General features: G+C 39.0%; 2 pseudogenes across 1 annotated transcript; both read right to left on the reverse strand.

Moving 5' to 3' along the window:
* Positions 1-650: 650 nt before the first annotated feature.
* LOC148779374 (ABC transporter G family member 39-like) lies at positions 651-6,455 on the reverse strand (annotated as a pseudogene). The gene is made up of 14 exons (XR_016046454.1): positions 5,997-6,455; positions 5,486-5,802; positions 5,170-5,330; positions 4,929-5,032; positions 4,675-4,819; positions 4,473-4,571; positions 4,235-4,344; positions 3,756-4,088; positions 2,977-3,268; positions 2,626-2,843; positions 2,276-2,503; positions 1,808-1,978; positions 1,456-1,710; positions 651-1,104 (listed from the first exon to the last, which is right to left on the reverse strand). The product of XR_016046454.1 is annotated as an ABC transporter G family member 39-like (transcript).
* A 912-nt stretch (positions 6,456-7,367) lies between these two features.
* On the reverse strand, positions 7,368-17,010 carry LOC148779375 (pleiotropic drug resistance protein 1-like; annotated as a pseudogene).
* Positions 17,011-17,365: the final 355 nt, after the last annotated feature.

Genomic DNA, 17,365 nt, shown 5'->3' on the forward strand with positions numbered 1-17,365 from the left:
CCCAATTGTCAATCTTAAAAAATAAAATAAAAAAATTTAAAATTTACATAAGACAAATGGTCCAGGAAGCGTCTGCTCATAGCTGGGTTCTTAAGTAATTTTTTTTTGATTAAATTATTATTCATATTGTGAATTTAAACAACTAAAACTTGTCTAACCAGATCAAAATTGGTCGATACAGATTGAGATTGGTGGGTGGATTATCTAGGTCTATGTTACACCTTCAGAATTGCTTGATTTATGTCATTTCTAAATTTTTATCATTATTCCTTTTTTTTGTTTCTTTGTTATTGGACCCAAAGACTCGCCCGAGTTTGCCGTGGTTTTAGAACACTGGGTGAATTGATGATGTTTTGCAAAATTTTATAGAAAAGGAATCCTCCTGGGCAGGTGTCTTGCGATGACGGGTGTACTCTACTCTACCGTGGGAGTCGACTATGAACTCCAACACAAAATATTTCGGTCATTTCTTTTCTATGATATTGTTTATTGCTATTGTCTGGTGGTAATTTTCTTTGTCAACACCAAATAGGAATTTTATGTTCTTAAGAATGCAGGTTGAGACATTTAAAGAAGGGGAGTGATATTATGTCACCGTATCATTATAATATAATGAAACCAAGCACAAAGGAAACGAGATCTTGATCAAGTACACAAAAATTCAATCATATTTCATTGAATTGAGATGGGACATTGCAAGCCAAAATACACCTGACCTTATATCAAGGGAGAAAAATGGATAAATACATGCGAGAAAATTGTGAATACACTCATTTCCAGAATGAAAGGGAGAAGAAAGGAAACAATAAAGTGAATGAGAGGATCATGAAACATTCATCTAGCTTGGAAATTAAGGGTGCGAATGGATAAGGCAAAGACAAGGGCGAAGAGGATGGCATAGCCAACAACAACACAGGCAACCCAAGGCAGCATGTCATAATCAAATCCATATGAAGCATTGAGGAAGTCGCGTAGCGGTACGGGGTTGCCCTCGGCCGTGAGCAACTGCTTTGTCACATTTCCAAACTGAGACACCATCAAACCGTAAAGTGTCCAGGCGACGGGACACCCCCAGTAGTACCACCTCCACCAGCCGGGGATGCTCTGCAAACATGGGAATGGCCATGAAGTTCTCACAAATGATCTATACATTGTTATGGAAGTTGTTATCTCTATTTTGCTAATGTCATAGCATTTGACCTTTGTTTTTTATAAGTTAATTGGAAAGAACTTAGAATTTAGACTTCATTCGACATAAGTTTAATGAAAGTAATAAAGAGCCATACAAGGAAGGCTTATGTGGTCCTCTATTGGAGCTAACCTATACAACATGATATTTTGAAGGAAAAAACATAGTTATGTTGGCTGGATTGGAATCCTAGTTTCAAGAAAATATGAAGCAATTATATTTTAAATTAAATAACCAGGAAAACGAAAGATGTGTAATTCACTTACAGTGCGTGGGAGCAAGAAGCCAGTGAAGAGCATCCATACACCATAGAATGCAGAAGAAAGAATGGAGGCAAAAGTAGCATTGGGAGTTAAGGCCACAGTCATCATCCCGTAATATGTGTAGTAGAGGAAGGTAAAGAACATGAAGAAGAAAAACCACAAGAACTTTACCAAAGTGAACTCGAATCCGATCATACAGTACACCACCACCCCATATACAGCTGTTTGTACAAACACATAAGGCAGTTCCACCAAAACCTACAAACACAATTTCTCTTTCATTGCCATTGCCATCAAAAGATATACCTGTATTTTCTTTTTATCAAAGTTGTGAGTTGTTGAATTTGTTTCATACCTGAGCCAAGGCATATGGAAGGGCTGAGAACATCCCAGCTGCTCTCTCCCTATAGAATACACTTCTCTCTATGTCGAAACTGGCTGAACTGAAGATGCATTATTCACCCCGAGGAAGAGAACCGCAGAGAACATGGAACCCATCGCATTGAGGAAGTCTTGTTGCTGCTCTCTATGTTTTGACCATTCGTGCAGCACAGTGAGGTTAGAACAACAGTGAGTTGGAATGCATGAAGTACTAGCATGGAAGGCAATATAAATATCTATCTTGAACATTCTTGGTTAGGTAGTTTAAGAAGACATTCTCAAGTGCTAGTTTTTATAGTTAAATTTTACGAAAAAGCTTTGGAAAATTTGAGAAAAATGGAAGCATAAGGAAAATTGTTAAAAAAAAATTTGAAACTTGCGAGACAATTCAATCATAATTTTTTCTGTTGGACCAGAAATGGAGAAAGAAGAGAATGCTTACATCTTGCTTCCCATGTCCCAGAATATGCTGCCAAACAGGAGGGCGGCTACCAGGGTGAAGAAGAAGCGTACTGCATTGTATTGAGGGTTTCTCCAGTAGGACCAGTGTTGCTTCCAGAGGCAGGCCACAGCTTGCACCATGAATGGCTGTGAGAATTGGGTCTTGAAGTGTAGGTCTTGAGACCCTGGTGTTGGCTTGCTCAACTCCTCAATCAATGCCATATTCCTCCTACAATTATGGGGGAAGTAGTAATCTTAAGACGAAACACTAAAATTTCCCAAGGAGATCAAAAGGGAGGATCACGAGTGACTTCATCATAGAGACAGAGAAGAACTAAGGCAACTACTCACTCATATAGAGGAGAATTGGCATAAATGTTAGCGAAATCCGCCTGAAGTCCATTCTCAGAGGCTATGGAGGTGACCTCTAGCATCCAAGTTGCAGGATTATATCCTGAGGTTATCTCGGGGACACCTTCGATTGATTGGAAGTAGTCGGTGAGTTGTTGTGAGTTCGTCCCCAATGGGCCTGCGTAGATAACTTGTCCTCCTCGTTTCATCAAGAAGAGCTGAGAACATGAAAATTTGTTTGTACGATTGATTGCATAGGAACGAATGGATAGAACATATTAAAGGCAGAATTCCTAAAACTAAGTATTTGTTTGTGTGCGTGTGCGCGCACACGCGTGAGAGAGTACATACCTCATCAAAGGACTCAAATATGTCAATGCTAGGTTGGTGTATGGTGCAGACCACGGTGCGGCCTGTGTCCACTGTATTTCTTACAGTCCTCATGACAATGGCGGCTGCTCAAGCATCGAGCCCCGAGGTAGGCTCGTCCATGAAGATGATGGAGGGGTTGGCAATGAGCTCGAACCCCAATTGTCAGTCTCTTCCTTTGCTCTGTGGAGAGGCCATTGACCCCTGGCACGCCCACTAGAGCCTCCCTCAGGTTGTTCAGCTCCACCAGCTCCATTACCTCCTCGACAAAGGCCTGGGTATCACAATGATAAATTTCTAGTTACTTAGACAAAGCTCCATTTTTTATAAGAAAATACAACTCCGTAAAAGAAACTAGAATTTGACCATTTATTGTAGAAATATTTAGAGATTTTGTACCAGGATTAATTTCACTGCCCAAAATTAAGTCGAGGGAAAGGCCAATAGCTAATTTAGCAGAGATCCCAGTTAGATATTTTCTGTCCAATATAGTTTGGAAGATATGGAGTTGATTGAGGAAAAATTTCGAGCACTATAGTCTTTCTTGTGTTGGACCATTGAACAATCCTAGATGCTTTAAATGGAGAGACAAAACTCTTAATACTTATTCCTAAGGGTGCAATAATCGAATTTGTTCTACATTGGTGTGCTTTGCTTGGTGGTTAGGATATTAGGGGCTGCAACACATTGTCCAAGGTTCAAATCCCATTGCCGAACTTCCAAAAACAAGACAATCAAATTTGGAATTTGAGGAGTGTAACCTTTCGAGTGTGCGATTGGACATCAGCTGGGAGTCGCAACCAGGCAGAGAAGAGGAGCGACTCATGGACAGTGAGATTAGGGGAGTGAATATCATTCTGCTCACAGTAACCAGAAATACGGGCAAAGGTCTCTTGCTTCTTTGAGTAGCCAGAGATGGAAATGGATCCTTCAATGTAGCCACCAGTCTTATGCCCGGCAAGGACATCCATGAGTGTTGTTTTCCCTGCTCCACTCACACCCATCAGGCATGTCAGCACGCCTGGCCGGAAGCTTCCGCTCACCCCTTGCAACAATTGCAATCGGTCTTGTTCTTCCCCATGAGCCTTCATTTCCTGCACACCTAGGCCTTTCAGTTCACTATCTTTTTTTTGGGGGCTATCGACATAATTATCATCAGGATCATTTTAGTATCCACTATTAACTGCTACTACTTCTACCACTACTACTAGTAAATTGGGTCAAGAAGATCTTGACATACGGCTGGCATGTCGACAAAGTACTTGATCACCTTGAAGGCCAACGCAAGCAGTTTGAATGGTAGCACCATTCCTTTCTTCTCTTTCATTCCATTTGTTGTAGTAGAGTCTCCTACACGGAGAGAAACACATGACAAAGAGTGAGACCTTTTAAATTTTTCTGGGTAAGTAATAGGATCCAAACTACACTTTCAATGTTGAGGAAACGAGCCTCTCTCCCTCTATGACTTCTCTACATACCAAATACTTTTCCATTCAGATGTCCATTGACCTTAATTTGGTCTTCATGCTTCCCCTCTGATGTATCCTCTGTGATAGATGCCTGAGGCTTCCCAAGAGCTGCATAATGAAACAATTTACTTTTTTTTCCCATTAACTTCTTTTCATTTCGATCAATTAACAGTAGAAACAACAAATGGTGAAATTGAAATGTTGTACTCACGGTCAAGATACTTTAAAGCTAAGGTGTAAAGGATGTTGAAGAGGACGTTGTAACCCATGAGAGCCCCAATCCCAATCCAATACCAATTTGCTTCAGTGAAAATCCCTCGAATCTTCAAGAGTAGCTGGCCTATGTGGACACCATTCTATTGCACATGTACAAGATAGTCAGCTACTTCCTCCATGCACTCTTTTATCCTAATCTACATGAACCAAAAAAGTTTTAAAGGGATTTTTTGCGTATTTCATGTTAACCTGTATCCATCTATTTGATAGGAACTCATTTACAGCCACAGCATTTTGAGCATACATGAGAGGAGAAGACCAGTATCCCCATTTCCACCAGCTGTAGATGTCCTCTGCCAAAATTTGGATAATAATTTATTTATAATGGTGTGCATACTTTTGTAATATAAACTAAAGCAAAATAGCGCAGAGACAGTTACAATATGAACATTGTACATAATCAAATGTTACTACATCCATGATACATTACCTCTTGAGACAATGAAGCCTCCCAAGACAAATATCACCAATAGCGCAAATGCTCCAAATGTGTTCGAAATGATTTGGTTTCGACCTAGTGCCCCGATAAAGCGGAAGAGAGACAAAGACATCTGATGCAGGTTGAATAGCAAAAAGAATTGCCTAAAGAATCTGAAAACAGGAAAACCATAGGCAATTCATTGTCAATTCTAACATTACAATTAACAAAAGAAAGACAAAAAGAGCAAACAAAATTCACAAGATTAATTTAAATTAAAAAAAATAAAATTCATGAGCTTTGGTAGGGCAGAGGAGGATGAATTAACCTGCTCGGGTTCGGTGCTAATCCAACTGAGTAATAGGTTATAGCTACCCATACGAAGGACTCCAGTAAAGAGATGGGTATCCTCATGAGAAATGTGGGGAGAGTAGAGGCCCAAGCAGGGAAGAACTTTGCATCTCTTTGCTTGTAAAATACAGGCAGCTTCACTATCGTCATTTGCAATTCTGCTAGACCATTAAACATCGCGTTCACGAGCCCAAAGAACAAAACTCCCATGTACTTGGACCCATCCCATAAGGTCTTGTTTCCCATCTCTGTGCGGAGGAAGACTGTCGTAGTCATGGTAGCGACAATGGCTATCTGTGAAGAGCAATACAAGGTCCATCAAATGAATCATTTTCATAGATAAACCGTATGATTCACCAACTCTTTCATTCAATATCAAGGGAAAGAGAGAGAAACCATTAGTATCCTCTCTCTGTTTCTCTATCTGTCCTCCTATATATCTATCTAAAATGAAACCAGAGGAAGAACATAAGAGTGAATGGTTGGACCTGAATAGCTTTGAAGATGAAGATGAAGGCACTTCTCTTCATAAGGAGCACTTCTCTATCAAAGCAAGCCTTGAAGAGCTCCATCTTGGTTAGGCCATACTTGTTTCTAACTAGGGCGGCAGGGTGGCACTTGGACTTGTCATAGGGCACCGAGAGACCAGATTGCATCTCCCTGCCGACATGGAAGGACTGGAATGCATCTGCAAATTCTTGTACTGGGATATATCTGTTGCGTTGATTCTTGTCGAACCAGTATTGTTCTTGATCCTTCCTTGATGTCACTTGTATTGGCAGTCAAGTGAGAGAGAGAGAGAGAGAGAGAGAGAGAGAGAGAGGACCTCTTGCAAGAAATGAGCCTTGATGTCACTTGTATTGGCAGTCAAGTGAGAGAGAGAGAGAGAGAGAGAGAGAGAGAGAGAGAGAGAGAGAGAGAGTGACAGAAGATATTGGAATTACACTGATTCAAAATTTTCTAGGTGTCCTACAGTTTAGTTTTTTGTTATTAAGGTATTGTTCAGTGTTCAAAAATTCAGCTGAGTACACGGTTAAAGCTCAGGGTAATTGAGAAACTAAAAAATATGATAATTTTATTCGATAGTGAATCCTTGTATAAATCCTGTTTGTGTGATTTGGATGTATGACAATGATCTGTGAGTTTTACTTGCTCGATTTTCATATTTTCTAGGAATTTGGCTGAAGTCCAGGGGGTCAAGGTGGCTAGGCACAACAACATAATGTCTTTAGTTCTGTTCATGCCACAAGTAGGGGATCCCTTCCCCACTGAACTACCCAAAAAGAAAGGTTTTATATATATATATTTATTTTTGAATTATTCTGAATGTCTTAAATTTTAAATGAATATTTCTATGTCCTGTTTTATATATATATTTTAGATTATTTTGAATTTTTATATTGTTTTTAGTTTAGTTTGAGTTTTTCCCTATTTTTATTTTCTTTTTTTTGGGTTTTTTAAGGGCTCTTTTATATGTGTGCACTACTTACACGTGTTCACTTGGACTCACTTGAGTAATTCGGCTTCGGCTGTAGCAATAGCCAACTCCGGGGCCCATGCCGAGTTCCAAAATATTGGAACTCTTTAGGTTCACAAAGTGTTGAATCATGGATACTCATCTCTTTAGTAAAAGTAGATTAACCATTGGATAAAGTTTTATGTTTAAAAGCAAAATTAGTTGAGTTGAAAGCTATGAGAATCATTCACGGTTCATTTGCCATGTTTACCGTAAGGCTAATTTGGTGGTCGATGTTCTTGTCAAAAAGGCTACAGTTTTTGCGGAGGCCACTATTTGGCACTCTAAGCCTCCAAATGTTTTTAACCTTCCTTTATTTCATGACACAATTATCTTATTGTAGGGTTATAAGATAGTACGATATAATTTTTTCTATCTTTTATTAATGAAAAATGGATAGCGGGCTTTCTTCCTGATTTACCCAAACAAAATAAAAGTCATGACTCGTAGAAAGACTATAGTGTCAGTAATTAGTTTCGTTGGCTTCTCAGACACATCATTGGTTTCTCAGTCCCTGTAGTGCAAGATTCTAGATTGAAAGTCATTCTATATGTAGACTGTAAACTCTTAGACGGATACAGAAGGTTGCCTTAACAATAGGACGGGTTAAGTGAGAATGAGAGGCAATTGAAACTCTTGCAGTAAGAGAGAGAGGTTTTACCTCCTGCAAGAAATCGGCCACTCCTTTCCTTTCGAGACATCGGAATCCCATCATGTGGAAGAAGTCGAGAATTGATTCTCTCGGTCCATGGTACACAACCTGTAACTCACAGAGAAGGATGATGTCGTCAAAGAGATCATAAGTCTCCGGTGCCGGTTGCAAGAGAGAGGCAACAAGGCTTCCAGAGAAGACATGAACAAATTGTCGGAGGCAGTTTACGATTTGGAAAGTGGTGGAGGAGTCGAGCCCTGTTGATATCTCGTCCATTAACAGAGCAGTCGAGGGCCCTACCATCATCTCTCCTGTCGTGACGCGTTTCTTCTGACCGCCTGATATCCCCCTCCTCATGTCGTCCCCGACCATGGTCTCCGGCACACCTCCAGCCCAAGCAGCTGCACACACCTCCTAACTTAATTTTCTCACTAAAACATCTCATTCTCTTTAGCATATCCCAAATATGCTAATCTAAATTTGAGTTGGAGGGAGAAAGGGAGAGGAGAGTGTCTTATTTGGGGTGCCAAACCTTAAGTATATAGTCGGTCAGGATGCTTGATTTTTGTCCTTCCAATGCAATTGCCTACAAAAGAAGAAGAAACAGTGGGTGAATTGAGACTGCTAATACCATGACTTCTTTCTGGGTTAGGTCTGTTTCATTGCTATGTTACCTTCATGAAAAAATCAATATCAGGGTCTGGTTTTATGGACTAATCCTTCTCTCTCCTTGAAAGCTCCGCAAGAACGGCTACAAAAACCAGTGGCTTTTAAGCAGAGCATTCCAACAAAATCAGCAGCAAAAAATAGAGTTTGTTAGAGAGAGACGAACCATATCTGTTTCCTACGCCTTGGCATCGAGCAGAGAAATCCATGGTCTCTCGGACTGTCATCTCTCCAATGTGCAGATCCTTTTGGCTGATGTACACCGACGTCCTCTGCGGCACAAACTCCCTCATACTGTGCCCATTGTACGTCACCTTGCCCGAAACCTGTCAAAACACACCCAAAGAACTGAAGTTTCTCTCTTTTTCTCTTTAAAAAGTGCCAAATTTTGGAGATGAAATTGTAGGAAGAGTGAACCCACCTTGAGGCTTTTGTCCAATTTTCCTGCGAGAGCCAAGAGGAGGGTGGTCTTTCCAGCCCCTGGAGGGCCTAGTAGCAGGGTCATCCTGTCATCACACCAACACACATTGTTTGAGAGAGAGAGAGAGAGAGAAGTAGTTTTGTCTATCCACCTTCCGGGTTTCATCACGCCGGTAATTCCCTTGAGAATTGTCACGGGCTTCTTCTTGCTCTTGAGCAACTTCAGGAAACTCATAAAGCTCTGCCAACAACATGTCTCTCTTAAGTGAATATGAAATTGGAAGCACAGGTATTGCAGAAAGTTGTACGTTTTCTTAGGTGATTCCAATGGTTTTTTTGGTCACGATTGTTCGAAGTGAGACCATTCGAGGAATTCATAATTACTCCTAGTTATTAGATGTCAATTTGGATGTCATATTTTTTTTTTTTTTAACTTGAAGTCTAGTCCAAAACACGCTTATAATCACTGCATTTAAAATCTGACATATGAGAGTGATTCTGACCTCTTTGTATTAAAAATATATGGTAGCTTTATATACTGTTTCTTTTCAATTATTAAGGCCATTATAGGTCTCTCAAGAGAACAATTTAAGAATTCAAGGATTTTTAAGTTCGAATGTATTTTCTCTGTATATTTCTTTTCAAATATAGTAGTTGCTGTAGGATCCCAATACAATCATGTAGTAGAGAGAGTAGGCACCTCAAGGGTGTTAAGGGTGGCATTAAGGAGAGTGGGCAAAGCCCTCCCTCCCAAGTAAGCCTCTGCATCCACCCTGAGTTGCTCATATCTGATCTCAACCTCCGGCAATGTTATATTCACTCTGCAAAGCCAAAGCCAAAGCCAACCACCATTAGATAGGAAGAGCAAACATGTGTGAGATATAGATATATATCTATGCGCTCGCGGAGCTTCTTGACGAAGATTTTATTATCCTGTTGGTTTGTACCTTTATTCTGAACTATGCAACTGACTCTCTCTCTCCATTCATTTTTTGAGTCAAATCTTGTGCTCAATGTGAGTGATAATTGGCCATATGCTGTCGAATATGCAGCAATGTTTCACATACTGTTTTTTTATTTATTTTGATATTATTACTGTGCCATTGGCTTGCTTAGAATGTTATTGGTTTGCAGAAGTAGATCAAGCATCATTTGATCTCATTTCGAGTCAAATCTTGATGCTCAATGTGTGTGATAATTGGCCATATGCTGCTGAATATGTAGTAGCGTTTAACACACTATTCTTTAGCTGATTTTGATATATTATGTTGTTATAAGATTGCTTAGAATGTCATTGGTTTGCAGAAGTAGATCAAGCTCTATTTGTTATTATTTTGAGTTGCTGAATGTGAGTGATTTGTCCATATGCTACTGAATATGCAGTAATGTTTAACACACTATTGTTTATCTGATTTTGATATCATTATGATGTTATTGGCTTGCTTAGAGTGTCATTGGTTTGTGGAAGTAGAACAAGCATCATTTGATCTCATTTTGAGTCAAATCTTGGTGCTCATTGTGTGTAATAATTGGACATATGCTGATGAATATGCATCAGTGTTTAACACACTATTTTTTATTTGATTTTGATATCATTATGATGTTATTGACTTGTTTAGAATTTTATTGGTTTGCAGAAGTAGATCAAGCACCATTTGATCTCATTTTGAGTCAAATCTTGGTGTTGAATGTGTGTGATAATTGGCCACATGCTCCTGAATATGCAATAGTGCTTAGCACATTATTTTTTATCTAATTGTGATATCATTATGATGCTATTGGCTTGCTTAAAATGTCATTGGTTTGAAATAGTAGATCAAGCATCATTTGATATCATTTTGAATCAAATCATAGTGCTAAATGCGTGTGATAATTGGTCATAGGTTGCTGAATATGTAGCACAATGTTTAACAAATTGGTTTTTATCTGATTTTGATATCATTATGATGTCATTGGCTTGCTTAGAATATTGTTGGTTTGCAGAAATAGATAGAGCATAATTTGATCTCATTTTGAGTAAAATCTTGGTGCTAAATGCATATGATAATTGGTCATATGCCATTGAATATGCAGAAGTGCTTAACACACTATTTTGTTATCTGATTTTGATGTCATTGGCTAGCTTAGACTGTCATTGGTTTGCAGAAGTAGCTCAAACATCATTTGATCTCATTTTTTGAGCCAAATATTGGTGCTAAATGCGTGTGATAATTAGTCATATGCTGTTGAATATGCAGCAGTATTTAACACATTGTTTTTATTTGATTTTGATATCATTATGATGTTATTGGCTTGTTTAGAATGTCATTGGTTTGCAGAAGTAGAGCAAGCATCATTTGATCTTATTTTGAGTCAAATCTTGGTGCTAAATGCATGTGGTAATTGGTCATATGTTGCTGAATATGCTGCAGTGTTTAACACACCATTTGTTATCTGATTTTGATATCATTTTGATATCATTATGATGTCATTGGCTTACTTAGAATGTCATTGGTTTGCATAAGTGGATCAAACATCATTTGATCTCATTATTTGAGTCAAATCCTAAATGCATGAGATAATTGGTCATATGCTGCTGAATATGTAGCATTGTTTAACACACCTATTTTTTGTCTGATTTTGATATCATTATCTGCTCCACTAATGTGAAACAATAGCTATAGAAATAAGAAATGGGATTAGAACTGTTTGCCTTTCCCATACATTGATATAAATTTGTAGACACCCTATTTTTAAAATTGACAAAATTCCATGATTTTCCTAATATTAGAAAAACCTAGGACCACACTATTTTAGAAGGCCCCTAAACCATAGACCACCATAATCCATGGTCCCAATCATATGATCCACACCTAGCAAATCTCATAGTTTTTAGTAGTTAGTCATCTAGACTTAGTAAATCCCATAGTTTTTAGAAGTTATCCAATCCACACCCATGGTTTTAGTAGTTATCCATTCTATACCTAAAAATCTCATAGTTCTTAATAGTTATCTAATCTACATCCCTATTAGGTTTATAAGAAAAGGAAACTAGCGTGCTAAGGGGGAGAGAAAGGGAAGAGATGGGAGAGAGACGTGGGATATGGGAGGCTAGAAAATCTAGAGAGAGAAAGAAACTAGAAAAAAGAAATCTTAGAGAGAGAGAGCTCAGAGAAAAAGAAAGAGAGGGAGAGAGAGAAAGATAGAGAGCCCAGAGAGAGAAAAAGCTAGTTAGCAAGCCTAAGACCTAAGAAAACCCTAGCTCTAAGCCACCCTTAGATCAAGAAATCCAACCAAGCTAAGGCTTGGTCAAAACTTGAAGAGAGACAAAAGAGGACACACGGCATAAACTCAGCCGGTCTTGATATGGGCAAGGTTTTAAAGCCTCTGGTTTGCAGGGCCAACTGGCCTGGCCAGGTATTTTCTCATTCTTTTTTTCTTTTATTTTTTTAGTTATTTTGTTACATCTAGGATTTTATGTTTATTTTATTCTTTCCGCTTTTTGGATTGATGCTGACTCTGCCATTGATCTGAGAGCGGATCTACTCATTTCTGAGTAGATCTAGCCACAAACCAGAATTTGATTTTCCCCACTCTCTATCGCTTTTTTAAAATCAGTTTGTAGTACGGATCTGCTGGATCTTCCTATGAAGACTATCTGATTTGCACTGTAAACAAAATAGTTAACATGGTACTATGAACGGTTATCATTGTAGATACATTGTAACAAATTTATATATGAATGGTCAATTGTCCATATGCCTTGTGCATAAGTGGTGCTATCACTCCATAAGATTTAATATTTCTTAATTGTCCATATGCCTTGTTTTTGTTACCTTTTTCCGTTAGTATTTCTTTTCATTATTTATTCATTTATTATTATATTTGTTTGTAAGTAGAAAAAACAGAAAAAAAGAAAGAGGATTACTCATTGAATTTTGTGATAAGAGCATGTTTATGTTTATGTGTCTGTTTCGTTTCTACTTCTAAAAAGTTGTTTTGGGTTCGTGATTATCTCTATTAAAAGAGGCTACTCAACTTCCTATTTTCTTCTCTCTCCACCTACTCCAACTTGTTAAGGGCTTGGATCTGTTCCAAATAATTTTCTTGTGTTTCGGGGGACTGCGTGTCTTTGTTTATGGCTAGAAATTTTCAGATTTCAATGTTTTCTATTTTATTTTCATCTCCTTGAACTTTTGTGAGTTTTAGACCGAGAGAAAGAGAGAGAAGGGCATAAATATTTTCTTTTGGGATTCTGACTTTAGTTTCCTTGTTTGTTTTAGTTTGTTGTTGTCTTCTTTTATTTCCTCGTAAGGTTTCCTTGTTGTTTATTCATTTTCTTTTATCTTACTAAAAGAAGCAGAGTTTTTGATTAAGAGGTAGAGCTTTCTTTTTGGAGATAATTCCATAGTTAACGCTTTGGGTTAATTGTTAACCGTTGGTATTCACGTTCAAAAACATTCTTTGGACTCTTCTGCTTTAATCTTTTTTTGATATTCATGGAATAATTTTTCTTCTTTGGTATTCATGGCATAGTTCTTCATATCAATAATAAGTGACTTTAAGTTAAGTGGGATGAGGTGTGTGAGTTGTTAAGAGAACTTTGGGGAATAGATAGAAACTCTTTCCTTGAGAGGAGATTTACTTAGATAGCAACTAATCCCTTGAGAGGAAATTTATAAAAGAGTTAGCTAGAGATGGACAGGGAAGGGAGATTGAGAGAAAATAGGGAGAGAAAATGGGGAAGGGAGAGAAAAAGAGTGGGTGTTTGAGGCCATCTTTCTTATCCACTAAAAAAACGGTATCTTTAGCTAGTTTTTAAAATAAAAAATCACTTTCCCAAAAAAAAAAAAAAATCAGCAAATGTTTTAGGCATCTTTGTCTAAAAAACAAAAGAAATCTTTTAAAGGCAATCTTGCTTTCAATTTTTTTTTTTTTTTTTAAAAGGTATTTCTCATATCTGAAAATTAGGTAAAATGCTATCTTGCTTTCAAAAAAAATAAATAAATAAATTTTGAGGCATTTTTCATTTTTGGAAAAGAAAAATTTGCTTTGCAAGATAGAAAAAACAACTTTTAAAGCTTCTTTGGTTTAAAAAAAAAAAAAATCAATTTTGCTATAAAAATTTGTTTTTGTATATCATTTCATTTTCACAGAAAAATAAATAAATAAAGAATCTTCTCATAAAAAATAAAATTCAACTTTGGCCTCTCCCTCTTTCCAAAACAAGAAAAATTTTTGTCTAAAAAATAATAATTCTATTTTTCATTTATTTTCTTGTAATTCGATAGTTGCCACTACTTTCTATTTTCATTAAAAAATAAATAAATAAAATTCAGGGTCATCTGCACTCTCTATCTAATTGTGCCCTGATCGAGTCACCCTTGACTTGGGGCATGCTCAACTAGGCACGAGTTGTGTCTGGTTCCACTTTTATTAATTGTATACCTTCTTGGGTGTTGCTTACCAGCACATCTGACTATGCATTTGGTCGGTCAAAAACCTGACCCGAAGCACACCTCACTTGGCACAATTTGTGCCAAGTGCTCACTCCTTTTTTTTTCTTGCATTGTGTGTTTTCCTGTTTGCTATTTTTCTTTTCACTTGCAAGATTCTTTACACACTCTTGCACACAACGGACTGGGGAAGCTCGGGAAACCAACAAATTTTTTGAAAACTCCAAAAATCCTGCACTAACGGTCGTGAGGGAAAGATAGCATTGAGAGCCGAGGAGGTTGAGATTTATGTAACTTTAACTGTGAGCGCCCCTCCATAATCCCTAGCCTCAAAGCAACTCCACACATAGTAGGACTTGGTTGATTTCCATAACAGGAGGCCAGGACCTATGTGGGGACCTACTCAGCCTAACCGCATTTCAATAGTAAGGAACCCACTCAGACCGAGCTTACTTATAGTTTAAGGCAAAGTTTTCGAGTGCATTGTTTGCATATCTCGATTGATTAGTCCTAGATCTTAGTCCGGATCCTCTTTAGTCCGAGCTGAAACTTTTTGTATCTAAGTCCAGTCTTGTAGCCAGCCTAGCCCAGGTCCGAACCAAAGCCCCCTTTTGGTAACACAACCTTGATCCCGTCCGGGTCCACACCCAGTTTGATTTTCAAAACCTTCTGGGTCTAACTCCAAACTTGTGCCTTGCCTGGCCCAAGTCCGAACCAGGTTTACACCTAGGTCCAAACTTAGGCCCCCTTTTGGTCAAAGCCAAGGCTCGTGCTTAACCTAACCTTCATCCAATTCGGGTCAACAACCGGTCTGTTAACCAACCCTCTAAGTTCAAACTCAAGCTTGTGGCTAGCCTAGTCCAAGTCCGAACCGGCTTCACGCCTAAGTTCAAACCTAGGTGCCTCCTCGGTTCGAGCCAAGACTCGTACCCATCTAGTTCAGATCTCAGTCTAGGTCCTAGCCTAGGTCTAAGTATAGAGATTCCTCTAGAACTAGACTAGGTTCATCTTAACTTAAGGTTCAAATTGAAACCAATCGAGTATAGCAAGATCCATCAAGTCTGGTCTTTTCTTAGGTCTAGATTCAAAGTTGTTCCTAGACTTAGACTGGGCTCACCTCTATTTGGGATTCAAACATAAGTCCATCCAGCCTAATCTAAGTCCATGCCCAAGCTAGGTCCAACCTTTCTAGTCTAGCACAAGTTTAGGAGTTATGACCCAAGATCAAAGCAAAGCAAGGTCCAACCCTATGGTTTCAACCCAGTCTAGATCTAGAGAACCTAGTCAGTCCAAGAGGCATCGTCATAGTGCTCCCTCGCAAATCCAAAGCACTCGTGCTAGTGAATCGAGTCTCAACCCATATGGAATCATATCTAGCCGTCCAAGCGCCCTCAGGGCAATCATTTGGAAGCCACGAGCCAACAGGTTAATAGTGCCGTAATACCCCGAACAGTCAAGAGGTTAGGCCAGGGACAATCCTCCATGACATGGGGGTTAGCCTCAAATCTAGTTGGCACACCAAGAGTAAGACCCCGGTCTAGATGTATGAGTCAGTCAATCCCAGCTGGGTTAACCCTAATGTTCAATTAGCAGCCTAGCATTCTAGTCTTAGTAATCAGCCAGTTACATTCTAGTCTTAGTAATCAGCCAGTTAGGGGGCAAGTGGGTTCACACACAGCTAGAGAAAGTCTACCCAAGCAACCCAGCACCAGTAAAAGTCAAAATTTTGACCTAACTCGGTATCAAGACAATCATAAGGTGCATGTATTCTTTAAAGACCTGTTGAACCGAGGGTACACCATCAAATGTAGTCAATCCAAGCAGGTTAGGTCAGAAGCTCATGCTATAAACCATGCCAACTACTTGGCTCAAACCATGATAACCTTAGAGGTGCTAGCCTGCCAATTCAATCGAGTTATGACCTCCTTGCACTCTTTCAGTCCAGTGTTGGGGCAAGAGAATATCATAACCCTAGGGTTATATCATCCAGTCAAGGTCAAGGACAAGCGAACTTCACTGTCAAAGGTTAGAGGTCTAGTCATCATAGCAGCTTGAGTCGTCCATCCTAATCAAGTGGTTATTCTAACCTGTAGGCCTTCTTGCGGCCAAGTAGTGCAAACTCCGAGTAATGGGTCTGTTCTTACCCAATTCAATTCGAGTGAATCTGTAGGCCGACAACTGGCATAATAAGTTCAACATAGTCCTTAGGCTCAATCCTTGGGGCAACCCGCTACATGGGAAAGCCAGTCTATACAAGCCACGTACCACAAATCCAGGTTCAACAGACCATGCAGCCGAGCAAGGTCACGGTTATAACGACGTCTCAATTCACCTACATGAAATGCCTCTAAGACTCTTTAGAGAAATGAGAATATGAGACTTCTCAGCTCCTAAAACCTATGTACAAGAAACTCTAGGACACCTAGAAGATCTACCAGTAACGTTTGCGATGCCAGAATTCATAAACAAATTTTTTGGGAAAGAGGATCCTGAGGCACACATCAACACCTACTTATTAATGGTCCATATGTTGCAAGACTTACCCAACCAACTTAAGGTCATGTTTTCGCATGACTTATCAGAGGTTCCTTTGATGTGGCACCAAAGATTCATGAAGGATAACCCTCAAGCAACTCCTGACGAAATATTCAGGCGGGGCCAAGACCCATTACCCTTGGTGAGCTAACATCCACCAAATAAAAGTCGAACGAGTCTCCCTTTGAATTTATAACAAGATTCAGAGAGACCGCTACACGAGTTGTCGAAACCCCACTCCCTAAATCTGTGAAGGTAAGAATAACATTAGAGAACATGACTTCAGAATATGTCATGTTCTTCAGCAATGGGGCGGTTCCTTACTCGTTTGACCTTATACTTGAGAAAGTAGCGCATTATGAACGGGCTAAGGAGGATGAGGCTATAGTCTTTGATAACTCGACTGGCGAAAGACCCTCTCAAGAAGGAGAGGTGAACATAATCAAGAAAAGCAACCCTTCTACAAACCATTCAAAAGAAAGGATTAAAACTTACTTTACCACATGGAGAATGCAGACTTCCACACCAAGGGAATTCACTCCCATTAATGAGCTTATGACCGATGTCATTAAGACGTTGCTTAAGGCAAGGCTCATAGAATTACCTGTAGTAGCCAGGATTCTTCCCTTCCAT

This window comes from Amborella trichopoda, chromosome 12, assembly GCF_054954075.1.
Source record: "Amborella trichopoda isolate Santa Cruz 75 chromosome 12, AtrichopodaSantaCruz75HAP2 v2.0, whole genome shotgun sequence".
Taxonomy (NCBI): Eukaryota; Viridiplantae; Streptophyta; class Magnoliopsida; order Amborellales; family Amborellaceae; genus Amborella; species Amborella trichopoda.